The 11,499-nt window shown below is 36.3% G+C and overlaps 1 long non-coding RNA gene across 3 annotated transcripts in view; it reads left to right on the forward strand.

The window, feature by feature from the left end:
• LOC121140230 overlaps positions 1 to 10,933 on the forward strand; it is a 35,577-nt gene extending 24,644 nt beyond the window's left edge. For 2 of the 3 annotated variants that reach the window (XR_005877021.1, XR_005877020.1), the window contains 2 exons: positions 10,465 to 10,548; positions 10,689 to 10,933. This is a non-coding gene — a long non-coding RNA (uncharacterized LOC121140230). The remainder of the gene's footprint in view (positions 1 to 10,464; positions 10,549 to 10,688) is intronic. The other variant, XR_005877022.1, reaches the window with a different exon arrangement.
• Positions 10,934 to 11,499: the final 566 nt, after the last annotated feature.

An 11,499-nucleotide genomic window follows, 5' to 3' on the forward strand; every position in this document is an offset into this window, starting at 1 on the left:
CTGGTGAGGCCTTGAGGAAAATGACATCACAATAGTAGAGGCACAAATAAAAACACCCACATAGTCAAACAGGAACCCAGAAACTAAAGGGTTATTGTAACTCTCCTTTCAACTCATTCTCATGGGGACTAACTGGCATTCCATAAGACATACATTGTCCCTAATATCCAAGCTCTCTGCATTCGACTCCACCTTTCACAGATCACAGATACCACCATCACTCACCAGTACCATGCTAGACATAGAGTTTCTGCTACACAGACCCTCAGGAAAAGTATGCAAACCACCCTAACATATAATACCACTTTTCTAGAACCTTCACTCAAAGATGTTAAGAAATACATTCTATTGACTCTGCTAATCAATATAAGCCATTCCTGTTACTTCTTTGCAAAAGAGAAAAGAAAATGAAATTCTGCTTTTGTTTGAGATAAAACAATGCACCCAACTAAATAAACATGGGCTCTATAAAAGGAAAAGACAAAGTATGGTTACATATGTTGGTCACATAAAATGTTGTTTTCCTTCGTATATAATTAAGAGAACTAATCTAGATGACTTAGGGACTAAGCCTTTTCCTCTGCCCTTTCTACCCACCCAACATGCAAACACAGTGGGTCATTACCACATACAGCCCTGACACATCAGCCATTCTACAAATCTAAGGAGCATACCCTAAGGTGATAAGGCTAAGGCAGAGTCCCACAGTTCCTCTTTTAGGTAAAAAGACAATATTACTTCTTTTTTGTGGAACAATTGTATTCAAGTTTCTGTTTATTGCAGCTTAATGTGCTCCTTGAGTTTCTTCTTGAGTTTGACTTCATGGGAAGCTCTGTCTGTACTGTAGGGGGGCTTTGCAAAAAGACAACTAGTGACTTTTTCCCCAAGAGGTATACGACAACTAAATTGGGGATCTCACTCTACCTGGGAGTAAAACTAGAGGTGGTTTCTCACTCTACCTCAGGGATAAGACAAGTAGAAGTGGGACTCTCACTCTTCCTGGGGATAAGACAACTAGAGAGAGGCTCTCGCTCTGCCCAAGCCAGTACTTCTGAAGCTCAATAAATTTTTGCTTTGGGACAGAAAATCCCCATGATGAGTAAAGTGATTCATGTTTCCTTAGTCAATGAACAATTAACCTTCATCAGTTTGTTCAAGTCACTTTAAATGTGAGGTAAGATGCTGTTCCTGGAAAGGATAGCACAATGAATGCCATTAAAATTATTTTATGATGGGTCACTCATGGAGTAGATTTAACACCAACTCCAACACAATGAGAATCACATTCAGAAAACATGGACAAATGTGTTAAGCACCTGTCAGAATAAAAAAAAAATCAGGTCCCCAAATGACTCCACAATACCCCATTGCCTTTCAGTCAATTCTAAATTGTTTTCTGTCTTTAACTGTTGCATTTGTCTCTTGGCAGCATGCCACGTTTTCTGTTAGCTGAGGGTGAAGATAGTGCCATGTATTTCTATTTCTACGTTTCCTTGGATGGCCACACATGCTGGGTGCAGTAGGGCCTGGTAAGGCTTTGACAAATGCAATGTGTTAGACCCTAGTCCAATCCTACTAATTCTTAGTGTCTTTTATCAACTTATTTGATACAAGAATTATCTGTAAGCCCAGAAGTGATTGTTAAGACCAGTTGGTTGGATCTGGTAGATAGGAAGCCCTTATGGGCTGTTTATCCCTCTAATCACAGAATAAATAGAAGAGAAGCCAGAGTAGGGCCTTGAAAAGACCGACTTGACTCATCAAATATACGTCTCTATCAGTCTTTTGAAACAGACAAGCCTATTTTTAAAAAGACTTCAATTTAATTAGAATTCCTTTTCCCATAGAGATAACATCTTCAATTGATTTAATCCTTTCTTGTACATTCCTTGCATCCTGAGAGGTAGTAATGGTTTTCATTTTACATTCTGGTCTTGAAACATGATAAACAGTGAGTGTCAGTTTTATTTCCCCCGGCCAGGGCCTGCAGTAGCAAGTCTGGGAGCTGGCCTTCGGTCGTCTGCAATTCTCTGCTCACTCCATCACTTCCTCCTTCTCGTCCTGTTGCACTGGTCCATCTTTTACATGCAGAGACTGGATTCAGTGCAGCTGAAATTCTAAAATCTTCTCACATGCTAGAGATTACCAGTGTTTAAAGACTTTTAGGAAATGCTATTCTCAGATAAAATTCTGTAACTTTTTATTTGAAGGAGACCCTGCTTTGCTTATTAGAAAAAAAATAGAATATAAAGTTGGCTCTGTCATTTTCCTTCCTAATTATAGCTGTCTTTGAAGCCTATAGGCCTGAACAGTCAACAAAACCCTGAGACAAAGATTGCAGATTTTCATATAAATACATCCAACACTGTGTTTCACACAGCAATGTAAATTTTATGATGAGATGCTAACAGTAAAACCAGCTTTCAGAAATTTCATGAAGGACTAGGCATCTGATCAGAAATGTATTTGAAAGAACAAAGGCCAGGGAGAGAGACTGCCAGTAAATGATGCTTCAAATTTGCCTTTCCTTCTCTGTAATGTGGTTGCTTAATTCCAACCAGCTCCAAACTTTCCTCATATGAGTCTCTTTCCAAGGGCAAGTATTTCCACATTTCCATTGGAGTAATTATGGGAGGGAGGGTTTCTCTGGGCAGCCATTTTTCAAAGAGAAACATTTTCTCTTTGCATGAACAAAGTAACAAACTACATCCCATTTTCATATATATGAAAATAAATATATATTTAAATAATTTACCAACAAGGAGCTAGACATTGTAGACAAAAGTTCATTATTTTACTAATTTGTTTTAGGTGGGAAATGAGTAGATACAATGGTAGTTGTCCCTATGGTCTAGTCAAAATCAGACCATCAGCCTTCAAAGTCTTGGTTCTACTCATTAAAAAGAAAATCAATGAGAAAATAAAAATTGTACATAGTTATGGGATACAGACTATTTTATACAGCAATCAGTTCAGGGCATTTGGCATATCTATCACCTCAAACAATTATTATTTCTTTATGTTAGAAGCATTTAAAAATCTTTAGTAACCATTGTGAAATACACAGTTAACTGTTTCCTACTACAAATATACTATGCTTTAAGACATTGCAAGTCAGTTCTCCTTTCCAACTATACCCTTATATTCCACTGCAAACTTTTCCTGTTGTGTCTTCAATACTCTTGCCAGGCCCTGGTAACCACTATTCTCCTATCTATTTGCATAAAGCCAACTTTTTAGCCTGCACATTATGTATGAGAAAGACTAATGTAGTATTTGTCTTCCTATATCTGGCTTATTTCATTTAACATGATGTCCTCCAGTTCTACCCAGGTTACTAAAGAAGACAGAGTTATGTTCCTTTTATACCTGACTAATATTCTGCTGTGCACAAGCACCACACTTTCTTTCTCTCTTCTTTTCCTCACTGAATCCCTTTGATTATGAGATTATAAATAATGAATTATTTACTGTAGCATTATGGATAAGTGCTACAGTAAACATGAAAGTGCAAATAGTTCTTTGAAACGATATCATTTCTTCTGGATACACAAGCAGTAGTGAGATGGATGGGTAAATGGCAGATCTATTTTTCATGCTTTGGGGAGCTGTCACACTGTTTCTCATAATGGCTATAGTAATTACATTCCTCCAACAGAGCATAAAAATTCCCTTCTCCACACCCTCATTGAAACTTGCTTCATTTTTTTTGAGGCTAACTAGCACAACTAGAGTGAGAGGTAGCACCCAATAGTTGTCAATTTCATTTCCCTGGTGATTAGAATTAAGCATTTCTTCGTATAGCTGATGGATATTTGCAGACGTTTTTTGAAGGTATCTTGAGATAATTTGTTTGTTTGTTTGTTTATTCATTCATTTATTTATTCTTGGTTTTTCCAGATAGGGTTTCTCTGTGGGTTTGGAGGCTGTCCTGGAACTAGCTCTTGTAGACCAGGCTAGTCTCAAACTCACAGAAATCCGCCTGCCTCTGCCTCCTGAGTGCTTGTATAAAAGGTGGTGCACACCACCACCACTCGGCTAATTTGCTCATTTTTAAATTTGCTAATTTTTAAATCAATCTTTTTGTTGTTCTTTGGGCTGGGCTGTGGATTTTATTGTTAATTTGCAGGTTTGAGTAGTTATATATACTGAATATGAATCGCTTGTTTGATAACTGGTTTGAAAATATTTTCTTTCATTCAAAAAATTTGTGTAATCTATTGTGTCTTTTGAAGATGCTTTTATGTTTCATATAATCTTATTTGTCTTTTGTTGTCAGAAAACAATAGACAAAAGTTACTACAGTGTTTCTTTTATATTTCATTCTAGTTTGTTCATAGTTTCAGATCTTACTTTTAAGATTTGATCAATATTTTTCTTTTCCCAATGCCCATGGTGAACAATAGAGATCTTCTCTCAATTCAGTCCTTTGCGTGAATCGTGCGGTGATTTGAATAAAAGTGACCCCATAAACTCATGTTTGAATACTATGCCCCAGTTGTTAGACTGTTTGGGAAGGATTAGGAAGTTAGGCCTTGTTGGAGGGGGTGTGGACTTTGAGGATTCAAACATCTTGCACCATTCCCAGCATCCACCTATCTATCTATCTATCTATCTATCTATCTATCTATCTATCTTCTCCCTCCTACTTGCCATCCAAAATGTAAGCTCTCAACGTTTCTGCCATATCATGGACTTTGAAACTATGAGTCTGAGTTAAAGTTTCTTTCACAAAGTTGCCTTGAGAATAGTATCATATCATAGCAGTAGAAAAGTAGCTAAGGCAATACCAGTTTTGCCAGCACCATTATTGAAGAGTCTTTCTCTACTGTAGGCTTTGCTGTCCTTACTAGAAATCAATTATCTATAGATGCATGGATTTTTTCCTGGATTCTCCTTTGTTTTCCATTAATCTATGTTTCTGTTTTAAACTGAAACCATGCAAATGTCTTGTGCTCTGATATTGTAGTATGCTTTGAAGTCAAGTTTCACAATACTTCCAGCTTTCACTATTCAAGGTTTGTTGAACTTACTTAATTTCAAGGATTTTATTCTATTTATATTGAAAATGTCATTGATATTTTGATAATAATTGCCTTGTGTCTGTGGACTACTTTGGATGCTATGGACCTATTAACCTTGCTAGTTCTTCCTGTCTATGAATTCTTTCTATTGCTCTGTGTCCTCTCCAACTTCTTTCACCAGTGGTTTATATTTTCATTGTGGAGATCACTTACTTTACCATTTAAATGTGTTCCGATGTATTTTTCTATTTATAACTATTATGAATTGGATTGTTCCATTCGTTGCTTTTTCAGCAATTTCATTATTGGTTTGTGAACAAATGCTACTGAATTTTGTATGTTGGCATTGTATCTTACGAATTTACTGACTCTATTTATCATTCCTAACAACTGTATTTTGGAGTCTTTAGATTTTCCTATGTATAAAATCATGTTATATGCTTGACTTATTTCTTTAATGAATCAATTTTTTACTACATTGCAATATATATCTACTTATTTAACAGCTCTAATCCATACCAATAGAATAATATCCTAATTTGTTCAAACTAATTTATACCATTTAAATGTTCTTTTACATATTCAGTACAAAATAATGAAACAAATGATATATTGGTAATTCCAGTTTAAGAAAATTGCTGCCTGTTTCCTGGATTTCCTGGAGGATAAGGTTCAATACTTTGACTCAAGCAACCTCACAATATCAGATGTATGTAAATTTACCTTCTTCCTTTACAATTCCCACCATGGCAATCCCAATCTCTTAAAACTACAAGTTACCTACACACCTATATACACACACATCAGATTCCTTGAGCTTATTTTTGTGAAATATACTTTCTACATCTTATCTGTCAAATGTTCATATCTTTATACTAAAACGTATTGATTTAAGTAAGTTCAGTCCTGCTTTATTGAACCAGAAAGACTTAATTTTTATAGAATTATTGAGACTGTTAGCATGAATAAAGGTGGGGTTAAGTTTAAAGATTAGTTTTTAATGTGTGTGAGCATGCCTTCATGAGTTTGTGTGTCCAGCACATGTGCAGATGCCCATGAAGGCCAGAAGAGGGCACCAGATCCCTGGGAACTGAAATTACATGCAGTGGTAAGCTTCCCAATGTGGGTGCTGGGAGCTGAACCAGGCGCTTCATAAGAGGAGTAAGCATTCTTAAATCATCCAGCCCTCTTCCCCGATCCAGCATGTAATGAACTTTAAATGAACTGCATTGTTGACACCTTTTCTATCTATTCCTCACCAATTTTGTTTTTCTTGATATCTTTGATATCAAATATTTCTCAGTATTACATTTTATTGCCTACATAGACTTTCCTCTACATTTTATATATCAGTTTCTCAGAACTAATATTCAAGATCATGTAGACACACTTATCACATACTGCTTAGAATGAATTGCTTCACTTCATATAAAGTTTGGGAAATTTATAGAATTGCATTGATCCATTGCTTATTGGAGATATGACCTCACTAAAGAAAGTGTTGTTTTTATTTTACTTTGAACTTTAAAATAAAAGGAAGTAAGTTTTATTAATCAGTTTACCCTTTTAAAAATGCTGAAAGGAGAATAAGGTTTTGGTTGGTTTTTGTTTTGTTTTGTTTCTTTTAAATAATTGCTCGGATATTTACCATGACCAGTTACTTTCATCCCTTTCTATAAATCTGATTTTCTATTTAGTATCATTTCTGAAGAATTGTGTGGCATCTTTTACTTCCAATCTTCTGACAAAGAATGCTTTCTGTTTCTTTTAATCAAAAAATACCTGAGGACAGATTTAGTGTTTTGTTTTTATAACTTACATATTTTCTGATAACAGTTCAGACACTATTTGTGTATTGTCATTTCCCTGAGTGTAATGTTCCCTTCTCTCAGATATCTATTTTGACAGCCTTTTTATTTTAGATTTTTGAGGAAGGGCTTGGTTTTGCTTCTTTCTTAGCTGTGATGTACTTGGGTTTTGTTGGTATATGATTTTTCAATGCTCACTGATTTTTTAAAAATATGTTTTCCCCAAGTTGTGGATTTCATAGTCATTATTTCTTTGACTACATTGCCTGTTTTAGCCTCTTCATAGGACTTCTGCAAATACTAACTTAAGCCATTAAATATTGTCTCACATGTCACAGAGCCTTAGCTAATTTATCTTTCACTGTATTTTCATTCTGAGATGATGGCAAAGGGTCTTATCAGCATTCTCTGGTCATATTTTTCTATAGCATCAACTCTGTTGTCTGTGTGGGCATCTCATTTCCAACATTATCAACTTTAGTTCTTTTCACATGATTATGTTTCATAGATGAGATTTCTCTGCTCAGAATGTGCATCTATTTCCTCAACATGCTTTAATTTACTTTGCATCTTTGAACATACTTTTAGTAGTCACTTAGAAGGAATTGTCTGCTAATTATAACATCTGCATCTCTTCAGACTCTTACTGGCCATTAGTGATACTTTCTTAATTCTATGCAGGTCTACCAGTATGCTACTATGTTGTAGGAAGAATCAATTATATTTTCATATTTTCCCATTTAGTGAAGCAATTAAGTCATTGAGAGATCATTTTTTTCAAATCTTTATGTTTAGTAAGGATTTATCTTTTTGTTTTCTTTAGTCTCAGGATGTGTTTTTTCCCCTAAAATTCACTCATCATGACATTATACCCTTTCTACAACTCCATCCAATGCCTAGTTTACTCAGCAGGATTCTGTTTACCTATTAGAAGACCAGAAATTCACCATATCCCAAATCTGTGTGATGTCTGATAGCTTTGTTCACTTCTCAGCCCCAGAGAAGCCATCTCCCTCAGACATCAAAGTTCTGTCCAGGCTATACTCAACCTGGATGTTGAGAAATAACTCAAAACTCTTTCCAGGGTTAATATATGCACCTTCCTATCACACAACTGCCATCTCTCCAACACCTTTTCCTTTAAAATCTAACCCCTCATCATCCCAATTTTGATCTTCACTTTGGCATTACCTGGACTGATACTACGCTATCCTTTATCCATTACCACTACAAAGGTTCCCCCTCAGTGAGAATGTCATGAGAATATGGAGTTTCTATCTTCCTTCTTCCAAGAATCATAGTTCTATGTAGTCTGTTTTCAGCTTCTTACATGTAGAAATAATAAAGAATAGATGGATTTGCTATATATTTTAAGATAAAGTCCCCTGACTATGCAAAAGGGGACTGTGCATACTACATTAACAAGATAAAATAGTGACCCCTCAATTATGTCCATATCCTAATTCTCAGAATCCATGAATTTGTTCTCTTACATAACAAATAAGGCACTGTAGAAGTGATTAAGATCACACACTGAGCTAGGGAGATTACCCGGGAATCATTCACATAAGCTCAGTCTAATCACATCAGTCCTTAAACATAGAATCTGTCCTTGTGGTGATAGGAGGATAGCATGGTGAGATGTGGCTGGCTTTAAAGATAAAGAAAGGATCTGTGAGTCAAGAAAGATGGACAGCCTGGAGCAGCTGGAGAAACAAGGGAAGGGGTGTTCCCTGAGAGTTTCTGCCTGCTGAGAAACAAAGCTCTGCCAACATGTTGGTTTTCACCAGTGAAGTCTGCATTGGATCTAAGACTTGCCATTTCCAGGAAAGATGTCACTTGACATGTGCTAGAGTTGTGGACTATGCTTTGGTTTCTGAAAGGGAGTCCTAAGGAGACCTCAACCAGAGACCTGGAACCTGGTTTGAGGCACATAGTTCCTGCAGATGGCAGGTTCTCATAGATCATCCAGGAAAAGCCCAGAAGTTTGCCCATAGGAAATGAACACCAGGGCCACCTAACTGAAAGGGAAACATTTTCTCAGAGCACAGATTTCAAAAGGAGGAGAGTGCACCAGTGTTTATATATGACTGAAAGAAACAGACAAAGGAGGTTCTACTCATCAGCTAGACCTGATGAATCACTCTAACACCCAACCTCTATGGCTCAGTACACATGAGACAAAAGTAAATTTCATTTGAGTGCCAAGGACACATCAGTGTGGCACCAAAAAAGAAAAGACAAAAACTGCTGCTGCATTTACAAACTGTGCCACCCCAGCCCTTATTTAACAATCAGTTGCTAACTCTAATTTTAAAAATTTGAAAATTGATTTGAAAAATAACCAGCACCATCATTACATTCTATGAATGAAACTTGTCACCACAAATCCCAACATGAAATTGGCAGTGATTTTGTTTCAGTCAGAGTCAGTGTTCAGTAGACACACCTTCAAGGACTATGTGTCATTTTAAGAACTTACCAACCTCAGTCTGCCTCAGTGATAAATGTATGTATATGAATATTATAGATGTGTGCTATCTAATTTCCCATTAATTACATGTATCGTTTCACAAAAATGACCCATACATGATTAATATGTCATATGCTTGTGATGAATTTATAAAATTCTATTTCCCTTTTGGAGTTGGTTAAAGCGATACTGCCCTCCACAATGGTGGAGATAAAGGCAGTTACAATTGTTAGTACAATCAAAGTTAACAATGTTTTATGAAACTAATACTGCTATCATATAAGAAGATCCTCAAATGTAAGATTATCCTTTATGTTTCTAAGGAGAATTCCCCAAATTACTTTTACTAAGTTAAATGCATCTATGAAGTTTCTAGGAACACAGATTAAAATTTTCAATACCTATTCATTGATCTAGTTACACTTTCAAGTGAAATCTTCCTGTACTAAATATGTTACTTTAGAAGCTTGTGGAATTTCCCTAATTTTATTATTTCTTTTTCTTAAGACAGAGTCTCATTGTATTCCCAGGTTGACCTCAAACGGAGTATGCTCCTGCCTCAGGCTCCCAGGCTGGGAATATAAGCATGTACCACCATGCTCAGATCCGTTACATGTTTAAGAAATAATTCCATTAATAGAGCCATTGAGTCATTCACACAGCTTTTTGATGAGCTTTCTCCAGTTCTGTCAGTCTGAGCTGTTAAGAACATAGCCCAACTTCAATGCACATATAATGCTGACACATTATTTTACCCAAAGCACTCATTCACATCACAGTGAAGCTGATTATTTTTACTGAATGGTTATGTTTATTTAATAAGATCAAAGACTTGCAATTTTAAGGTCATGTTTCATGAAATCCTTGCTAAGTCTGTGTTAAATTTCTTTGTCCCCCTTTGATTATCCAATTGATTGAGTCTATTTCAGACTAATGTGTCTTCCACAAATAATCATTTGTGTTCAAAATAAAAGAACTGAGAAAAATCCCACGTGAAATCATAGTCTTTGAAAGGAATTGATTATAAGGTGTGTGTGTGTGTGTGTGTGTGTGTGTGTGTGTGTGTGTGTGTGTAGGAAAAACCTACCCATATGTGTGTGTGTGCAGAGAAACATCACTAGCTTTACAGAACTAAGTTATGCTTATTGACTGTATTTAGTTTCCCTTAGGTTCCAGTTATTGGTGAAGCATAAATAATAGCAAGCCAGGAGTTTTATCTCGGACTCAGCAAGCTGCAATTCAGGTAAATAAAGAAAATAATACTGCGTTCTGCTCTGGCTTCACTTGCTAACAAGTGAAAGAGCTAATGAAAACCACGGGTAATCCCCCAGCCTCACTGTAGCCATTAGTTTCAATCTCGTCCCCCACACCTCCTTTTACCAGAACTGCTGACAGGAGTAATGTGGGGCTGGGGAGGCCTCCTCAGCCTGCACACTCCTCATCCATGTGCTAATGAACTGTTGAATGGCCACAAGGAAAAGTCCTGAGAAGAGAGGAAGCAAGAGAGTCAACTCCTGCAGCCCCATGATAAGCCACCAATAATGCCAGCTTAATCCTCGCTCTGTCACCTATCCGGGGCATCAATCCCAGCCTTCTACCTGAAAATACCAAATCAATAAACGCATGCGGCACACATACTGGTTCTGGTGTTTTATACTCAATTATGATTGTTTTCCTCAAAAGATTTCAAGTGAGTCTTTTATCAGGACACGTAATCAAGTGCCTATCAGATATTCATTCGTTCTATCAATTAATAGCACAGAGGAATTATCTAATAGCCAAAGACATCATGTTCCTACTAAAATCAACTACTGGTTTCTCCTAGGTGGCGAGTTTCAATCTCACACCAAACTTGCCTCACACTCATTAGAAAGGTATGCTACATCCAAGTCTTGATCGTTAAGTATATACATCACCAGGGCCATAACAGACACCAACAGAGAAAAATTTAAGACTGAAACTCCATTTGTATTAAAGTGTATGGACAAAATTAAACATGACTGTGAAATTCAGTACACAATAGAAAATATCCAGGCACTGAGAAAACTTGTCTTTTCCTATTTCAGAATAAACCCCATTGCCACAAAATTCTATTCACTTTTATTGTTCAAGATTTTGTGATTTAAAATTTAAATTGCCTCTAACAGAGTATTCAAATTTTTGCAAACACTTATGTGTGCTTAAACATTTGCTT

The sequence above is a fragment of the Mesocricetus auratus genome, unplaced genomic scaffold (assembly GCF_017639785.1).
Source record: "Mesocricetus auratus isolate SY011 unplaced genomic scaffold, BCM_Maur_2.0 Super-Scaffold_100004, whole genome shotgun sequence".
In the NCBI taxonomy this organism is placed as follows: domain Eukaryota; kingdom Metazoa; phylum Chordata; class Mammalia; order Rodentia; family Cricetidae; genus Mesocricetus; species Mesocricetus auratus.